Source organism: Thalassophryne amazonica, chromosome 10 (genome assembly GCF_902500255.1).
Source record: "Thalassophryne amazonica chromosome 10, fThaAma1.1, whole genome shotgun sequence".
Lineage (NCBI taxonomy): Eukaryota > Metazoa > Chordata > Actinopteri > Batrachoidiformes > Batrachoididae > Thalassophryne > Thalassophryne amazonica.
This window is the reverse complement of record NC_047112.1, coordinates 78,187,665-78,207,236: the sequence shown is the minus strand read 5'-3', so window position 1 is coordinate 78,207,236 and position 19,572 is coordinate 78,187,665. Positions and strand designations below refer to the sequence as shown.

At 44.2% G+C, this 19,572-nt stretch overlaps 1 protein-coding gene across 1 annotated transcript in view; it reads left to right on the top strand.

Annotated features, from left to right (window-relative positions):
* LOC117518136 (inactive N-acetylated-alpha-linked acidic dipeptidase-like protein 2) overlaps positions 1 to 19,572 on the top strand; it is a 656,634-nt gene that overhangs the window by 226,774 nt on the left and 410,288 nt on the right. The window lies entirely within an intron of this gene.

The window sequence follows — 19,572 nt, the reverse complement described above, 5'->3', positions numbered from 1 at the left end:
TTGTGCTGAGAGTTGGACTTTGCTGGATTCATTACAGCTAATTGGCTGTTTAGTGGGACACGAATGAACAGTCGAGTGTGGGAGCTGCAGCTGTAGCATTAACATCAGTGAGGGCTGAATTATGCATGGAGGTTAAAGCTTCTGAAAGCTTCTGCTTATGATTTATTAATGCGTGCTTGCAGATAGGGATGGATGTGGTCTGCTGCAGGGATACCAAACGGCGACGCCTTCACTTTGGTCACAGATGAGTTATTTTACACAACCGGATGGAAATCAAAGCAAAATATGATACGATTCCATCGTGTTCCTTGATTTGTGAAACAGTGGGTGTTCACAAAGTTTCATACATTGAAATTGCATGAGACATTCTGACTTAAAAAGTGGAGGAAGGCAAAAGTCACACGGTGAGTTGCACTGCTGCGGCTGGCTGATGGCTGCTGCTTTATCATATGTCACGGTTTGATCTGTGCAGCTGTTGGTTAGCCTGCCAACTGATGAGCAGAATGGTTTAAAAAGTAAGAAGCACATGTTTTACAAACCAAACAGAGCCCTGGAAGGAGAACATGGAAAACAGATCAAAGGGAGGTTTGCTTTTTTAATTGATACTTAAACCAGTCAGTAATCTAACATGTTGTATGTAAAGCCGTGAACACATTCTGCAAAATACTAACCAGGATTCATACTGTGATATAAGAAAACTGCTCAAATTTGTTCAGGGCTACGACTGATGTGCAGGTCCACGTTCCCCTGGACTGTGTTTTTTTTCTTCTAGGTCAGTGGTTTTCAATCTGTGAGGTGCACCCTCCCACCAGGGGGCGCCAGAGTTCTTCAGGAGCGAGGCGTGAAAAAATAACTGTAAACACTGTTAACCAACAAAAAAACAGGGGAAAAGGAAAAAGAAAATATTGTTAGCTAAAATGCCAGGTCAACGACCCAGACTCATTGCTCACACTAAACAAGAGGTGAGACTAGCTGAGAGACTAAATATGTATAAAAGTTGAATTAATATTATTTATGTTAAAATGCATTAGTTATGCCAAAGACATTTAAAAACAGAGATGTTTAAATGTTAAAAAAAAATGTTTAAAATATGACAAAACGTAAAAACAGAAGAAAAGAAAGTTCTTTAAAAACACGTTTAAAATGATTACAAAGACTGTAAAATGTGTAAATGCATAGACAGTTCCTTAAAACACACACAAATTTAAAATGTGTTTAAGAAGAGTAAAATAATAAAAATAAACACACAAAGATGTTTAAATTGTGTGTACGTGTCTGGGTGGGTGGAGGGGGGCAGCTATTCATTTGTTCTCTGACAGGGGGCTCACTCTCCCACACTTTGAAAACCCCTGTTCTAGGTGCTACCTCATAATTGTAAATTGTGATTGGCTTTTACACCATTTCAAAAATACTTCTTTTTCCAGACTAATTCTGTAAAAAAAAAAAATCAGAAAAGAATATGTAAATACCTTTCAACAACACAATAGGAGCTACTATGAAAATTCAACAAATATCATGTTGACTAGTGCAGTGCCCGTGGGAAGTATGTATTCCTATGGAAAAGTGGGAGCTTTGTTGATGACCTTTGTCGAAGTTGGTGCATGAGAACGTTCCGCCTTATGCCAATAATGATACCTTCAAGATAAAGGTTTTGAAAATGAATCCCCAAAATTTTCATAATAAAGGATGCATATCATCGACTGGAAAATCACTAATGGCCCTTGGGCAAGGTCCTTAATCCCCTAGTTGCTCCCAGTGTGTAGTGGGTGCCTTGCGTGGCAGCAGCCTGACATCGGGGTGAATGTGAGGCATCGATTTGTAAAGCGGTTTGAGCGTCTGATGGAGATGGAAAAGAGCTATATAAATGCAGTCCATTTATTAATGCAGTCCATTTAAGGTTGGTATTCAAGACTTTGGGTGGGTCCGTGGTCAGTTGCACCGGTGCATGCTCCCACACTTGAATTGATTGGCTGTCAACTGTATGGGAAATTAATCTAATACAGGCGTTCTCAGAAACCGAGTGACCCTGCAAGAAGACCAGTGAGGGACCCACCAAGATACCTGTGACAACCCTGGAAGTCTGACCATTGCTCCTTCTTTTCCTGCATAGATGATTTTCTTTTTCTTCGTCATAAATAAAGTCTTCTCATCTCAGCTTGTGAAGGATCTCATCATCTTTCTTCAAGGCAGCCAGAAGATTGGTATTCTCCTTCTTATCTCCATCAGATGAGACATGCAGGAGGCCTTACTTGTCTACAACTCCTCTTGAATCTTCTTTTACTTTTCTGTTTTAAACCCAGCTAGCATGCTTTGATCAAAAATGAGCTTCAATTGAAATTCCTTTTCATAAAGCTTATATCCAGGTCAAAGGACTTTCCCTCTTTTCTGAATTTGAGACTATGTTCCATGTATGCTTTTCCCTTCTTCTGCTGAGTTTGACATAGGCGATCCTCTCGTGTCCTTCCTGTATGAAGCAGCCTCTCAGCCCTGTAGAGTTTTTCAGCTGTTGGCAGAGGTTTGAAATAGAAATAAGTACTATCTGGTTCAGCACAACTTCACATTGGTCAGTCTGCTGGTGTTCTTTAGTCATTTTCTGGCTTTCACACTGATGGCCTGCTGAAGGAGTTGGAGATCATCCATTTGCAGGGTAAATTTCTCTATGTCACATGATGTGTGGTGTCTCCTCAATGCGTCATGGAACAATTTGCATCCTCTGCAGCTTCATAATGAAAGTGACACTACTCTTCTTCACAACCTGGAATTTTTCCTGTTGCAGTTGTCCAGCATCCTTGGCATTGTCCTCACTGGAGAAATGTACTTCTGTATTTTCACAAGCAATCTTCAACTGTGGCATGTGCTCAGTGAGAAGCCTCTTTTTAAAACAGAATCATTGCTAAGGGCCACACTACAAGATTTCTTCAGTCTGAAGTGACTACAGGCAGCGCACTTATTGACTGAATCTGTGGCAGTTTATTCTCATTTGTAGACACATGACAGCGGTTGTGTTGAGGGAGCAGACACAGATGCAGTTATATACACTGGCATGGGCAGTATCACAAATCTGAATCGTGGGTGTTGTTTCTTAATTCATGTTTCTTAATTACTTATTAATTCAGCATTTTAGGTTTTTCAGTAAAAAAAGAAATATCAAACTAAAAATTGCAGTTGAAGCTGTAAATGAATGGATTTGAGTAGTGTGAGCTATTTTCACATCAACAGGAGGTATAAACATTGAATATTCACAAAGATGAGATATAGTAATGAGCTAACTATAGTTAACTATCTGGGGTCCATGGGGATTTCTCAGATTTTAGCATAATTTCAGTAAATCCCATTTTAAGGTACATTTGTTGTCATATAATGCCCTTCAGAATATGTCACATATCTATCTAGATCACTGTATGTAGAAATATTTTCGCTGTTAAATCTGAAAAAAAAATGCATTTTTAGAAAATTATTGAAATCTTCATTGAAAATATACCTTTGTTCATCTGGACAAACCTTTTGGTGCTAGAAATGGCTTCAATAAAGTCTTTGGCTCATAAACATAGTGTAATATCTATCCATTTGCTATAATCATTTGCTCTAGATAATGGTTCATGGAAGTGCTAGAGTCTAAAATACAACCCCAATTCCAATAAAGTTGGGATGTTGTGTAAAATGTAGGTGGAATTCTTTCCCATCCTTGCTTGATGTATGACTTCAGTTGTTCAACAGTCCGGGGTCTCCATTGTCGTATTTTGCGCTTTATAATGTGCCAAACATTTTCAATGGGCGACAGGTCTGGACTGCAGACAGGCCAGACTAGTACCTGCACTCTTTTACTATGAAGCCACGCTGTTGTAACACGTGCAGAATGTGGCTTGGCATTGGGGACGTCCCTGAAAAAGACGTTGGTTGGATGGCAGCATGTGTTGCTCCAAAACCTGGATGTACCTTTCAGCATTGATGGTGCCATCACAGATGTGTGACAGTGTGACCCACTCTGATTGTTGAATGGAGCAACAGTGCACTCTGAATGAGCCTGTTGAAGACTGGCTGTGGCGCAAAGATCATTTAGAACAGGAACTGAAACTAGAGATGACATGCTGTTGTTACAGGAAGTCATTAAATGAAGTCTCTGTGACATTCCGTCTGTGATATAATAATTGAAACATGATGGAAAACACAGTTGGACATGTGGATTGCATCCGGCGACCTCAGGGTCTTAAGGATTCTCTCTGCTTCATTCATTGTATCCACTTTGACATACGAAGTCTGTTAGAAAAGCATCTGACCTTATTATTTAAAAAAAAAAACATATGGATTTGAATCACGTGTGATTGCGTCAGACAAGCTTGAACCCTCGTGCGCATGCGTGAGTTTTTTCATGCCTGTCGGTTGCGTCATTCGCCTGTGAGCAGGCTTTGAGTGAGGTGTGGTCCACCCCTCTCGTCTATTTTTTATTGCGAATAAATGTCTGAACGATTTGGAGCTTTGCTGCATCATTTTTTTTCCAGAAACTGTGAGAGACCTCCAGGTGGACACCGTTCGAAAAATTAATATGGCTTTCAGGGACGATTTTATGGGGATTAAACAGATTATGGGGTGTTACTGCCGCTTTAAGGACTGCCCACAACTGCTGAGAGCGCGGCGCACTCCCAGCCCCCATCGACAGGCTGACACCCCGCTGGAACAACCAGATCATTTCCAACGTGAAAGCTTTGTTGATCCGGGACCTCATCTGACTTTCACAAAAAGGCAGAAGATGTGGACATCAGCACTTTTTCCGGCACATTCCACCGTTACAGGAGTTTTTTTCATGGAAAGAAAAGCGGAGGGACGCCCTACGGCTCCGTTTATTACGCGGGACAAAACCACCTCGGTGTTGGTCTCTCAGGACAGCTTTCAGGTGGATTTCAGATGGATTCTGGTTGCTTTCCAGTCGTGTGAATATCCGATTGTGATTGTGTATGAGCCGGACATGCCAGAACATGTCCTGTGAGGCTTCATCACGGCGTTGCTTTGCACCGAGCGGCTGCACCACGATGCGCGGTGGAGCAGCTTCTCTTTCCATGACAAAAACTCTTGTAACAGTGGAATGTGCCGTTCATTTTTAAACTGGACGCTGTCTTGATGCGGTATGTCATCTGACTAGCACAGGAATTGTGACAAGACGTGGACATCAGCACTTTTCCGGCACATTAAGACAGACGTGCGGAGGAGTTCCGCGCGTCGCGGTGCAGCCGCTCGGCGCAAAGCAACTCCGTGATGAAGCCTCACGGGATATGTTCTGGCATGTCCAGCTCATGCACAATCACAATCGGATATTCACACGACTGGAAAACAACCGGAATCCGTCTGAAATCCACCTGAAAGCCGTCCTGAGAGACCAACACCAAGGTGGTTTTGTCCCGCGTAATGAACGGCTCCGTGGCGCGTCCCTCCGCTTTTCTTTCCATGAAAAACACTCCTGCAACGGTGGAATGTGCCAGAAAAAGTGCTGATGTCCACGTCTTTTCACAATTCCTGTGCTAGTCAGATGACATACCGGATCAAGACAGCGTCCATTTTAAAAATGAACGGCACATTTCACTGTTACAAGAGTTTTTGTCATGGAAAGAGAAGCGGAGTCCCAGATCAACAAAGCTTTCACATTGGAAATGATCTGGTTGTTCCAGCGGGGTGTCAGCCTGTCGATGGGGGCTGGGAGCGCACCGCGCTCTCAGCAGTTGTGGACCGTCCTTAAAGCGGCAGTAACACCCCGTAATCTGTTTAATCCCCATAAAATCGTCCCTGAAAGCCATATTAATTTTTCGAACGGTGTCCACCTGGAGGTCTCTCACAGTTTCTGGAAAAAAATTGATGCAGCAAAGCTCCAAATCGTTCAGACATTTATTCGCAATAAAAAATAGACGAGAGGGGTGGACCACACCTCACTCAAAGCCTGCTCACAGGCGAATGACGCAACCGACAGGCATGAAAAAACTCAGGCATGCGCACGAGGGTTGTCTGACGCAATCACACGTGATTCAAATTCATATGGTTTTTGAAAGAAATAATAAGGTCGGATACTTTTCTAACAGACCTCATATATATTCATTGAATTTCTATACCCGCTTACGCCAATCAAGGGTCACGGAGGGGATGGATCCTGCAGCCTATCCCAGCGGTCATATGGTGAGAGGCAGGGTACACCCTGGACAGGATACAGTCTATCACAGGGACATATATAGACAAACCTGGATTCTCACTCACATCTCTGGTCCACTTAGTCATTGATTCACCTAACCTGCATGGTTTTGGATGTGGGATGAAGCCAGAGCACCCAGACGGAACCCACACAAACACAAGGAGAACATGCAACCTCCACACAGAAAGGAACAGATTGGGAAGCTCAGGGTGTTCTTGCTGTGAGGCAACACCATTTTCAAATTATGCAGTATTTTAAGTTGCACACAGTACTCTCCCCAACGTATACACTATACTCTCCACTTACATAACTGCACTACACTCTTCCCTGTCTATTTTTACCTGAGGCCAAAATATGGGCATCGTGTATTGTGAAGGCCTTGCGTCTGTCCCTCCATCAGTCTGTCTGTGCTCAGCATAAATCCAATCCTATTTCTGCCAGGGAGCATTCTTGGGGCACTGACCTTGGACAAGTTCAACGATAGCTAACCTTGACCTATTTTAAGAGGTCAAAAGGTCACATTATGTTTCCTATTGTTACACAGTAAATTTTGATGAGTAAAATATACTCTGCCGGGATACCATTTGCTCCTTCAGGACCGACGACAGTCCGTTTATGAAGGCGGCGTGGAGCGCAGTCATATTCCAGCCGGATCTCGCAGCCATGATGCGGAAGTCGACTGCATATTCGGCTGCGCTTCGGCGCCTCTGTCTCATTGACAGCAGCACGGTAGACGCGGTTTCGCCTCTGTTAGGGTGATCAAAAACAGTTCTGAGCTCCCTCACAAACCCAGTATAAGAGGCAAGGAGCCGTAAACTTTGTTCCCAAAGCGCTGTAGCCCAAGCGCGTGCCTCACCTCGAAGCAAATTAATCACGTAAGCCACCTTGCTGGCATCAGACGCATACATCACAGGACGCTGTGTAAAGACGAGCGAACACTGCATAAGAAAGTCCACGCACGTCTCCACACAACCTCCGTACGGCTCTGGGGGGCTTATGTATGCTTCAGGGGATGGTGGGGGGGGGCCGTTGAATGACCAGTGGAACGTCTGTATTTGGCACCGGGTCGGCCGGAGGAGGAGCTGCAGCAGCGCCCTGAGCGCGCGCTTCCACCTGTGCGGTGAGAGCCTCCATCCTGCGATTAAGGATGATGTGTTGCTTGGTCATCAGGTCCATCCGAGCGGTAAAGGCGGTGAGGATGTGCTGCAACTCACCAATCACGCCTCCAGCCGACGCCTGTGCACCCTGCTCTTCCATTGGCTGTCCAACAGATGGTTGACGCCCCTCGGGATCCATAACGTTGGCCGAGATATCCTGTTCGGGAAAGTGTAGTGACACGGACCCACAACAGGGGGCACAAATGAACGGTCAATAGATGAGCCAAAAGGTAACAATTTAATGTTGTGAATGTGCACAACGAATATACAGACAATCTCAGAATCTGATTACAGTCAATCCACAAAGGTGATGTGTGGGCAGGCTTGAGGATAGAAGACGTCTGTCCTGAGAAGAGCCGGAACCACACGATTTCCACCGCCACAGAACCCGGTGAATACTGGAGCCGCCAAGTCCCGAATTCCCAGTTGATCACCGTCCCCAACTGTCAGATCTGGTACTGCTGGCGAGGAGCACAAACAGTGAGATGTGGGTGTGTGCACACCCAGTAACAAAAACAGTCAGAAGGAGGAAAGTCACCTCCACCTCTAATCACACACTCATGCAGCTCCTGTTAAAGCACTTATCTGGAAGGAGTGAGAGGCGAAGACGTCGGCACTCTCACAAACCGCCAAACCAGCTGACAAGGCACCACAGGACAACGGCTGCTAACAGAGCACACGTAAGTTATAATTACTTAGTACGGCAGAGAATATTACCTTCACAGGTAGATGATATCTCGGCAATGAGGTGGAGATGACGTCCGGGTTTTATGGAGTAGTATGATGAAGTGTAGATGGGTGACAGCTGTCATGAGATAATGAGTGACAGCTGTCACCCCCGGCTGTGTCCGTGGCGGCAGCGCCCTCTCGTGCCTGAAGCCTGCACTTCAGGCAGGAGGCCCTCTGGTGGTGGGCCAGCAGTACCTCCTCTTCTGGCGGCCCACACAACACTGTCATTTTGTTCTAAAATCCTGGAAAAAGTGGTCTCGCGACAGCTCGTGGACTACCTCACTGAGAATAATCTTTTTGAGCCACTGCAGTCTGCTTTTAGAAAATTTTACTCCACAGAGCCAGCACTTACTAAAGTAGTGAATGACCTTTTGCGAGCAGTGGACTCGGATATCACTACGGTCCTGGTGCTGCTGGATCTTAGTGCTGCATTTGACACTGTGGATTACCATATTCTACTCAATAGGCTGGAGAATCACTTTGGGAATACTGGAACTGCTCTTGCATGGTTGACGTCGTACCTGTCCAGTCATTCCTACTGTGTATTGTGTAATGGAACCTCCTCCGATCGTAGAGACATGAAGTTTGGGGTTCCTCAGGTATCCGTTTTGGGCCCCTTGCTTTTTTCTCTTTATGTAGCACCCCTCGGGAATATATTGCGGCGTTTTGGGATTCCCTTTCATTGCTATGCTGATGACACTCAATTGTATATGCCAATAACTGCTGGTAATCTTACTCACATAAAATCCTTGGAAGACTGTCTTGCATCAGTAAGAAGTTGTATGTCTAGTAACTTCCTACTTTTAAATTCTGATAAGACTGAAGTTATGGTTTTTGGTCCAGCGAGATATTGGCATCAATTTGATCAGCTAGCATTTATCTTAGGTCCGTGTGTTATACATCATACGGATAAAGTGAGGAACCTTGGAGTAATTTTTGATCCTACGTTGTCCTTTGATCTCCACATTAGAGACATTACAAGGACTGCCTTCTTCCATTTGTGAAATATAGCGAGGATTCATCCTATTCTGTCTATGGCTGATGCTGAGACTTTGATTCATGCGTTTGTCTCTTCTAGATTGGACTATTGTAATGCTCTATTCTCTGGCTTACCGCAGTCCAGGATCAGGGGTCTTCAATTGGTTCAGAATGCTGCTGCCAGACTTTTGACACGGAGCAGAAAGTTTGACCACATTACGCCAATGTTGGCGTCCCTGCACTGGCTTCCTGTTTCTGCAAGATCGGATTTTAAAGTACTGATTTTAGTTTATAAAATTGTTCATGGACTTGCACCTCCCTATCTGGCTGACTTGATAAGCCCCTATGTACCAGCTCGGGCCCTGCGTTCTCAGGGTGCAGGACTTCTGTGTGTTCCCAGGGTGAATAAAAAGTCTGCCAGTCACAGAGCTTTTTCCTATCGTGCCCCAGCTCTGTGGAACGATCTGCCGGCACACATTCGGCAGTCGGACACTGTGGAGACTTTTAAATCACGTTTAAAGACTCATTTATTTTCCCTGTTTTATCATTAGTGTTATGATGTGTTTTTAATCTTGTATTCTTTTACTGCTGTCTTTCTTTTATGGTTGTTTTTATTGTGTTTTAAATTTTTAATTGTTTTTTATGTTGTGAAGCGCCTTGAGATGATTTTTTCGTGAATTGGCGCTATATAAATGAATAAATTTGAATTTGAATTTGAACTACACTGCTCATACAGCACATGTGAACAATTAAAAGAAAACAAATTGCTTATTGCAGCCTGGCTGCAGCTCCTCGCGCTCACCTACTCAAGTTCTCTCATGAATGTGTTAAAGTCCATAAGTCCTGCTTACAGACTGATTGCCAGAGACAGGACATATCCACATCCAGTATAAACAATTTCAATTTCAATTTATTTTCATTTATATAGCGCCAAATCACAACAGAGTTGCCTCAAAGCGCTTCACAAAGGTAAGGTCTAACCTTACCAACCCCCAGAGCAACAGTGGTAAGGAAAAACTCCCTCTGAGGAAGAAACCTCAAGCAGACCAGACTCAAAGGGGTGACCCTCTGCTTGGGCCATGCTACAAACATAAATTACAGAACAATTCACAGGACAATTCATGGACGAATATACAAGAAATGCTGTTGGCGCACAGGACAGGAGGATCGCCAACACGAATACAACTCCCATCTCTGGATGGAGCTGCACCTTAAACAGAGAGAAAAAAACAGAATCAGGCATCAGAAAGACAAAAAATACTGTATAATTTGCCAGCATTAAACAACAAGAAAAACAGAGAAATACTAAGGTGATCGCTGGCCACTAGCCCTAAACTTCACTAAGAGACCCAGAATTTAGGTAAAGTTGAGGCCGCGACATGCTCCAATTACTAATAAATAAATTAAAAGAGTAAAAAGCGTAAAACAAAACTGTACCAGTATGCTAGCCATATGAAAGGGAAAATAAGTGCGTCTTAAGTCTGGACTTGAAAGTCTCCACAGAATCTGACTGTTTTATTGACGCAGGGAGATCATTCCACAGAACAGGGGCACGATAAGAGAAAGCTCTGTGACCCGCAGACTTCTTATTCACCTTAGGGACACAAAGTAGTCCTGCACCCTGAGAACGTAAAGCCCGGGCCGGTACGTAAGGTTTAATTAGGTCAGTTAGGTAGGGAGGTGCCAGTCCATGAATAATTTTATAGGTTAGTAGCAGAACCTTAAAATCTGATCTCACTGGGACAGGAAGCCAGTGAAGGGATGCCAAAATGGGTGTAATGTGGTCGAACTTTCTGCTTTGTGTCAAAAATCTGGCTGCAGTATTTTGAACCAATTAAAGACCCCTAATGCTAGACTGCGGTAAACCTCACGGAGGACATCTCCACTCATGGATGGTTCACACGTGTGTGCAAACGGTGGCTGCAGTTCCACGGTCACAGGAAGAATGATAAACTAGTATAACAGAAATCAGAGCGCAGACCTGCAGCGCTGCACAAGAAGAAATATAAACTAGAAGATAAATCAGAGTGCACAGTCTGTCTGCAGCTTCTCTGCACGCTCACCTCCTCAAGCTTCTCTGCCCCCCTGCTGCACGCAACTGATGCAGGCATACCTGCATTAATAGATATGCAGCAAATGCAACTTGAAGCAGGCCAGGTGTGAAAGGGACTTAAGCATTTCCTTGCCAACAAAAGCATCTAAGATGCTGGTGTCTACAATCCTCCTTAACACTAGGTTGATGCAAGCATTGAACAGTGTTGGAGAAGATACATCCATGATGAACACCTAACTCACTGGGAAAAAGTCAGAGATTATAGAAAAAATCAGCGCTCTGTCTCAACACAGCACTCACAGTGGATGTGTATATGCTGGCTATTATGTCCTGCAGCTTATTAGGGAACCCACACATTCTCAGGATGTCCCAGCGAAGATTGGGCAAGTGAAAAAAAAACTATGTGAAAATCAACACAAGCTGCAAAGGGGCACTACTAATATTTGCACTTACATTCAGTGAGTACTCGCAGAGCTGCGATGCAGTTGACATTGACATCTTGTGTGTGTGAAGCCAGCCTGTTCTGTTTGCAGAGAGGTAAGTAAGTGGATTTGAATTCAGTAAACAATTTTCCTTTCCCCTGGACAGAGAACAGTGTAATATCCCTGTAGTTGTTAAAAAGTCAGAGTTTCATGAAAAGAAAATGTGAAATTTCCGCTACAGTTTGCCTGAAGGCATGGCAAAAATCAAAACTCAAATCAGTCTATCTGTCTGTCTGTCTGTCTGTGTATAATTAATTATACATTTATTGTTATTTACATTAATCATTTAGATCCTGTTGTCTTATGTACAATTTGTGCATGTTCAATCAAGCCTCAGTATTTTGTCATGTGATAATTTCACAAGGGCCACAATGGAAATAAGCATTTATGCTTTATTGTGTTATCAGTGTATCATTGATATACGAGGTCTGTTAGAAAAGTATCTGACCTTTTTTTTTTTTTCAAAAACCTGATGGATTTGAATCAAGCCTGCTTGCGTGAGCCAACCTTGAACCTTCGTGCACATGCGTGAATTTTTTCACGCCTGTCGATTGCATCATTTGCTGGCAAGCAGCATTTGTGTGAGGTCGTGTGTAGTACGCTCGTTGGATTTTCATTGCAAGGAAAATGACGGAACGAGTGGAGCAGCGCCGCATCAAATTTTGCCAGAAACTGAGCAACAGACATGTGGAAACCATTCGGAAGATTCAGACGGCTTTCGGTGACGATGCTCTGGGCGTCACACAGATTAAGGAGCGGTACAACCGGTTTAAAGATGGCCGCACAATGGTGGAGAGCGAGCCGCGCTCCGGGCGGCCATCAACATGCCAAAATGACCAGCTCATTGCCAAAGTGAACGCTGTGGTGATGCGGGACCATTGTGTGACTATCCGAAAAATTTTAGAAGAGCACATTCCATTGTGAAGATTTGGCCATGAAAAGAGTTTCAGTGAAATTCATGCTGCTGCTGACGGAGCAAAAGTGCCTTCATGTTGAAGCCTCTCAGGACATGCTAGACTCCGAAAAATGATGCCCACCTCTTCCGCAATTTCTCAGATAGTCACACAACTGAAAAGCCACTGAAAGCCGTCTGAATCTTCCGAATGGTTTCCACCTGGCTGTTGCTCAATTTCTGGCAAAATTTGATGCAGCGCTGCTCCACTCGTTCCGTCATTTTCCTTGCAATGATAATCCGACGAGCACACTACACACGACCTCACACAAACGCTGCTTGCCAGCAAATGATGCAATCGACAGGCGTGAAAAAATTCACACATGCGCACGAAGGTTCAAGGATGGCTCACGCAAGCAGGCTTGATTCAAAACCATCAGGTTTTTGAAAAAAAATAAGGTCCGATACTTTTCTAACAGACCTCGTATTCACCTCTGTAAGTTTATGTTGATGTTGCAGAATAAACTCAATCAATCATTCAATCATAAACAATATTTTATTTACATTTTAACACCATTTTCAGGAGGGCATCTGTGTGCACATACATGAGGTTTTGAAAAGGCTGAAGTTTGCTTTGACTGCGTGTGATGCACTCCAGAGGTGACATCAGGTAACAAAGACAACGTTTTCAGTTTTAGAAGTGTTTATTTTTTGCTAACGGTTGTATAATATATGAGAAAGAGGTTATATTTACACAAAAGCAAAGTGGAGTTAGCAGTTAGCTAGACCAGCCAGTGATGTCACCAGGCTAACATCCACAAGATGTCTTGTAAATCACTCCTGAGGTGTTATTGGGTTACAAAAACAGTGTTTTCAGTTTTAGAAGTGTTTATTTCTCACTAGCCTTTACGTAACATATGAGAAACATGTTATATTTAGCCAGAAACAGAGTGGTTTTGGAACACCAGAGAGACCAGCCAGTGATGTCATGGTGCTGCTCTATTCTGATTGGCTGTCACCCCCCCCCTCCCCCCCATAAAGCTGATCAAGTTTAACCTTATTTTGAACTTGTCCAAGGTCTGTGTCCCTAGAATGTTCCCTGTGAATTCCCTGACAGCAATAGCACTAGACTTATGTTGAGCACAGACGGACAGAGGCAAAGCCTTTGCAATACCCAATGGTCATATTTTGATGGACTTGGGTAAAAATTGAACCATCTAGAATTTTTTTCATAGTTTACCGTTAAAATCGATAACCAGTTCTTTCTTGGTCTGCATGCCACTAAATTTAAGAAAAAGTTGCCCCTTAATAAATGAGGCAAATTCATTGCTTTTCACTTATTGTGCAGATTGATTAAACTATGTGAAGTTAAATAAAATTTAAGAGGGTTGTTTTACAACTTCTATATTCTCTGTAATTCACTTGGAAGGTGCTCACACAGGTGTGTCGGAGCTACAAAATACATCTTCTAATCTACAGCATGCTTTTAATCATATTACAAGTACACGTCGTGTTCAGCTCAGTGAGCCATCACGACTCCCTTCACAGACTATGTGGGAAAATACTAAATCTGCCACCTGTGTCATACATGATCCCTTTATCACTCCTTCGCAATGGAAACACTGGTGGAAGTGCGACTCTGTGTTGAAGGCGGCAGACAGCTTGTCATGTTTGAAATTTCTGTCACACCGACTTGACTGAACTTTGCCTTCCAGCTTATTTCACAGCTGATCCATCAAGCACGGTCAAGTGTGTGTTTAACCCACTAAAGGACACAGTTGGCCTTCATTACGCTACTTCCTGTCTACACCAAAGTGGTTTGCTGTACTTTTTTTTGTCATGATGTGTTTGAGGTTGTGGATGGATGTTGGGAGTGCAGCAGAACTTCAAATTGGTTCTTCTTCTGTGGCGTCAAGAGATACAGTTCACTGAGGTAATACACACAATCGCTCGATGTATATGTGCGTGTGTGTGTGTGTGTGCCTGTTTCCAGGCAGCGTTGCATCTCGGCACTCGGTCAATAACATTATGGAAATGCGGCGTGGATTTTGTGCGTCTCGCTGTTTGAGTTGGATAACAAGGCAGTCCAATGAGCCTGTTAGCAAGGCAACAGTAACAGAATGAGGTGTTTGCGTTGTCACACATTGTATCACAGCGTACGGCAAAGACGGGGGCGGCCGTGGGGAGGAAGGGGGTGCTGCACACTGTTGACACAAAAAGAGAGATGGGAAAAGTGAGAGGTATGAATGCATCAAAGTTCTACGCGCTCTCTCTCTCCCTGTTTACTCAATTTAACCGGGCAAACACATTTTCTCTCTCGTTTCCATTCTCTTGCTTTTTAAACTGTCAGAGTTTGTGTTTGTTGAGTTTAATTGCTTATCAAAACCAACATCACGCTCGGGTTATAAATTCACTGCATGTTTGCGTAATTGCACTTTCTACACTCTGGGTTATTTCTCACTTCTGCGTGTGTGCACTTCACCACAGTGTCTCGGCTTGCTTTGAAGGGATGGTGTAATAGTGTTTGCAAAGCCCATCCACAGCCGTGTTGATTTTCTGATTTTTTTTTCTTTTTCAAGGTGACAGAGATTTACGTATGTGGAGAATGTTTGTGTAATTGCATTGGCATAATTATTGCCATTCTCAAGACAGTCTCTTTCCCCTGAAGGAGCTGTTTTTGTGTGTGTGCCATTTTGATGTGCATATGTGCAAGAATAGAGTCCAGTGGGACATTTGAACATCTGTGTCTTGCTACCGTGCTATGCCCGGGAGACAGCTGAAAATAGAGGGTCTGCCTATAAGGACTGTGCGTCAGCAGGTAGAAAAACATTAATAAATAAATAAGATGTTAACATATGGGTAACCTGGCAATTACTTATACCTTTGTATAACTGCAGTTGTTACTTATTGTACTTGAGTAAACTTGTCTTTTCTGGAAGGCAAGCAAAAGAGAAACCAGTCAGCTGTTCTATAAGTTAGAAATTAGTTTCAAGAAATGTACAGTATTAGTTGTAAGAACTGGACTCCACCTGGTGGCCTAAGTAGACAATGGATATCTTTGATCTTCTGGGTCATCAGAGGATCTTTGCATTGCTGGAGAACCTTGGCTATGACATTTTGGCCACATGATGTGTTGCTGTCTGCATGATCCAGCATGCTGGTGTGTCATTGTCAAGCACAACAGCAAATGCAAAGGGCCAAGGGGACACCCATGTTTAACATGACCATTGCACATACATGGCTACTTTTGAGAGGTAGTGGTGGTAGATGAAGTAGTTGCTATCCAAGACTGAAGTGAGTTCTATAATGTGGTAGATGCGGCAACATGCGTGGCACCAGCAGATTGACATGGCTGGAGCAACTTCAACAACACAACTTTATTTTCTGCATCCACAAAGGCTTTTAATGGACCTCAGAAGTATACAGACAGACACCTCCATATCACAGGGCTGTGAAAACTCCATGGATCTGCGATTTCATCATGGGCGGGGTGGGGAGGTGTTAGTGTTGTACTCTTTAATCATGATCGTTACTGAGTTTTTAAAATGCTTATCGCAAAGCGTTATTTTTTTACAACATCATGCAAGTTTTATAAGTCCGCGGACACTGATCTGTGTGTTACAGATACATATCAGTTTCCTCGGATCCGCAGAGATTCGCGGAGGAAAAATGCCACTCAAAGCCTGGCTGTTACGACAGCTGTCGTAAAGCGGGACTGGTTGGTTGCTGCGGTGACACTGTGTGGCTCCTGTGCGAAGCTTAGCTAAACGTAGCACATGGACATCGCAAACTTTTAGAACTTTCAAGTTTTTAAAACAAGAATTTTGCAGCATATCTGTGTGATGGAGCGACATCAGACAGAGTGAAGATGGCGAGAAAGACGGTTTTAAAAAGTGTGATAAGGACAAGAATCTGTGGAATTGTTGCTGGCTTCATCAACACACCTGAAAGATAAATGGGGAAAGCGAACTGGTAAGAATTCTTTTCTCTTTCTGGAAAATAAACATTGTGCTGTTCAAACAGAATTTCAGAAAATATTATGTGCCTTTTTTTTATTCATTAATCTAGACTTTCTTTCATTGAAAAAAAAGACATTGTGGCTTTGAATGAATTTAGGTTACATGAATACAACAATGTAAATTAGTTTTTATTATTGTAGACTTTTTCATGGGAAAAAAGACACTGTGGCTTTGAATGGATTTACAGGAATTTACACAAGAATGTGTGGCATTTTTACTATAAGGTATGTTATTGATATTTTACCCTGATTTTTTAAATATTCTACAATCTTTAGCTGTGGTTTTTGACATGGTTTAACAGTCTTTTCAGTCTTTATGAATTTCATGTAGTTTAATTGTTCTGAGTTAATGCATAATTTGGTTTACAATTAAAAGGAAAATCATTCCAGGTCCTACTTCCACGTCGTATTCTGTTATTTCAACATGATCATTGATGGTTCAAATGAAAGGTTGAATCTAGGATCATTTAAATATGCACTAATTTTCAGATTTGTTCTTCCAGGAGATGTTGAAAATGTATCAGTGGATGAAAATTTAATTTGGTTTCTGGGGCCCCACAAGGCCCTAGACCCCAGCTCCTAAAAAGTTGGGATGATATGGAAAAGGAAAATTTTTAAAATAATAATAATCATAATAATAACAAATACAGTCGGTCATTCTTAATGACCGATAAGTCTCGTGAGTCTCCTGAATCCCAAGTCTACAATGAAAGGAGTGGTCATACAAGCGTGTTCTGTTCGTCCTGATGAGGACAATACCAGTTCTCTCAGATGGACTAGGGTATTATGAAAACAGATTAAATATGTTTTATAGACAGCACTGAGTGATACATTACTGTTTTAATTTGTACATCACCTGGGGCGTACAACCAAAAGGATATAGGTTAATGTAGACCACAGACTCATGGCCCACGAGCTTGCCTAACACTAAAAATATTATCTTCCTTCTTGGGTTTAGGGTTCTTTTCCCATAAAATAAGCTAAATTGAATGGCAACAAGCAGTGAGGCAAAATGCACAACGAGTCATCTGTTTTCAGCACTGTTGCCTCTTCGGGTCAATTAAACTGTATTCTGTTCTTCCTCTGTGCCTCTGTCTTTTCTGGCCCTTGCTCCATAGCAGCTCATTTGGGATGGCACCAACATTTACTATAAATGCAAAAGTGATTTTCTGTGACTGTGCAGCATTTCAACCTTGGCACATAAATTGGATCCTATCTGGATGTGCAAAAGGGACTGAGGGGTGACAACTGTTAACATATCTGTCTCCAAGCACATCTTCTGCTCTCCTGTTGCTGTGTGCATTCAGCAAATCACAGAAACCAACTTGTGTGATATCATTGTGCCAATATTTGTGTCAAACATAACCACTGTTAATTAGAAAAATAGCAGGTTTGCTGTTATAAATACTTTAACACATAACCTATAGGTGTTTTAGAGTGACATAAAGAGTCATTACTCCTGAACATATGATAGAGGAATCATTTCCTTTGTACAAATGACCAAGAAACATTTAAAAATTTCAAGAAAAATGCATGACCAGTAAAAGATCAAGGACCGAGACGTCGCCCGGTATGGCGGAGCCGGGGTCCCACCCTGGAGCCAGGCCTGGGGTTGGGGCTCGCGCGCAAGCGCCTGGTGGTCGGGCCTTAGCCCATGGGGCCCGGCCGGGCTCAGCCCGAAAGAGTGACATGGGCCCGCCCTCCTGTGGGTTCACCACCTGCAGAGGGGGCCATGGGGGTCGGGTGCAGAGAGGATTGGGTGGCGGTCGAGGGCGGGTGGCCCGGCGGCCTGGTCCATGCTCACAGCCCCTGACTGTTGGGACGTGGAATGTCACCTCGCTAGGGGGGAAGGAGCCTGAGCTTGTGCGGGAGGTTGAGAGATACCGACTAGAGATAATCAGGCTCACCTCCACGCACAGCTTGGGCTCTGGTACCCAACTCCTGGAGAGGGGCTGGATGCTTCATTTTTCTGGCGTTGCACATGGGGAGAGGCGAAGCGCTGGGGTCTGCTTGCTTATTGCTCCCCTGCTCAGTCGCCAAGTGTTGGAGTTCACTCCGGTGAACGAGAGGGTCGCGTCCCTACACCTTCGGGTCGGGGACAGGTCTCTCACCATTGTCTCAGCCTATGGGCCGAGCAGCAGTGCAGAGTACCTGACCTTCCTGGAGTCCCTGGGAGGAGTACTAGATAGCACTCCAACTGGGGACTCCATTGATCTCCTGGGGGATTTCAAAGCCCACGTGGGCGGCGACAGTGAGACCTGGAGGGGGGTGATCGGGAAGCACAGCCTCCCCGATCTGAACCCGAGTGGTGTTCAGTTGTTGGACTTCTGTGCTAGTCACAGTTTGTCCATCACGAACACCATGTTCGAGCACAAATGTGTCCATAAGTGCACGTGGCACCAGGACACCCTGAGCCGAAGGTCGATGATCGACTTTGTAGTCGTATCATCTGACCTTCGGCCATGTGTCTCGGACACTCGAGTGAAGAGAGTGGCAGAGCTGTCGACTGATCACCACCTGGTGGTGAGTTGGATCCGCTGGGAGGGTAGGAAGCTGGTCAGACCTGGCAGGCCCAAACGTATCGTGAGGGTCTGCTGGAAACGACTGGTGGAACCCTCTGTCAGCGAGGTCTTCAACTCCCACCTCTGGGAGAGCTTCTCTCAGATCCCAGGGGAGGTTGGAGACATGGAGTCCGAGTGGACCATGTTCTTGACCTCCATTGTCAATGCGGCTGCTCGTAGCTGTGGTCGCAAGGTCTCTGGTGCCTGTCGCGGTGGCAATCCCCGAACCCGATGGTGGACACCGGAAGTAAAGGATGCCGTCAAGTTGAAGAAGGAGTCCTACTTAACTTTGTTGGTAGGTGGGACCCCAGAGGCAGCTGACAGGTACCGGCAGGCCAAGCGTGCCGCAGGCTGTGCAGTCGCAGAGGCAAAAACTTGGGTCTGGGAGGAGTTCGGGGAGGCTATGGAGGAGAACGGTCGGCCTCGAAGAGATTCTGGCAAACCGTCCGATGCCTCAGGAGGCGGAAGCGGCTCTCCACCAGCACTGTTTACGGTGCGGGTGGGGAGCTGCTGACCCTGACTGGGGATGT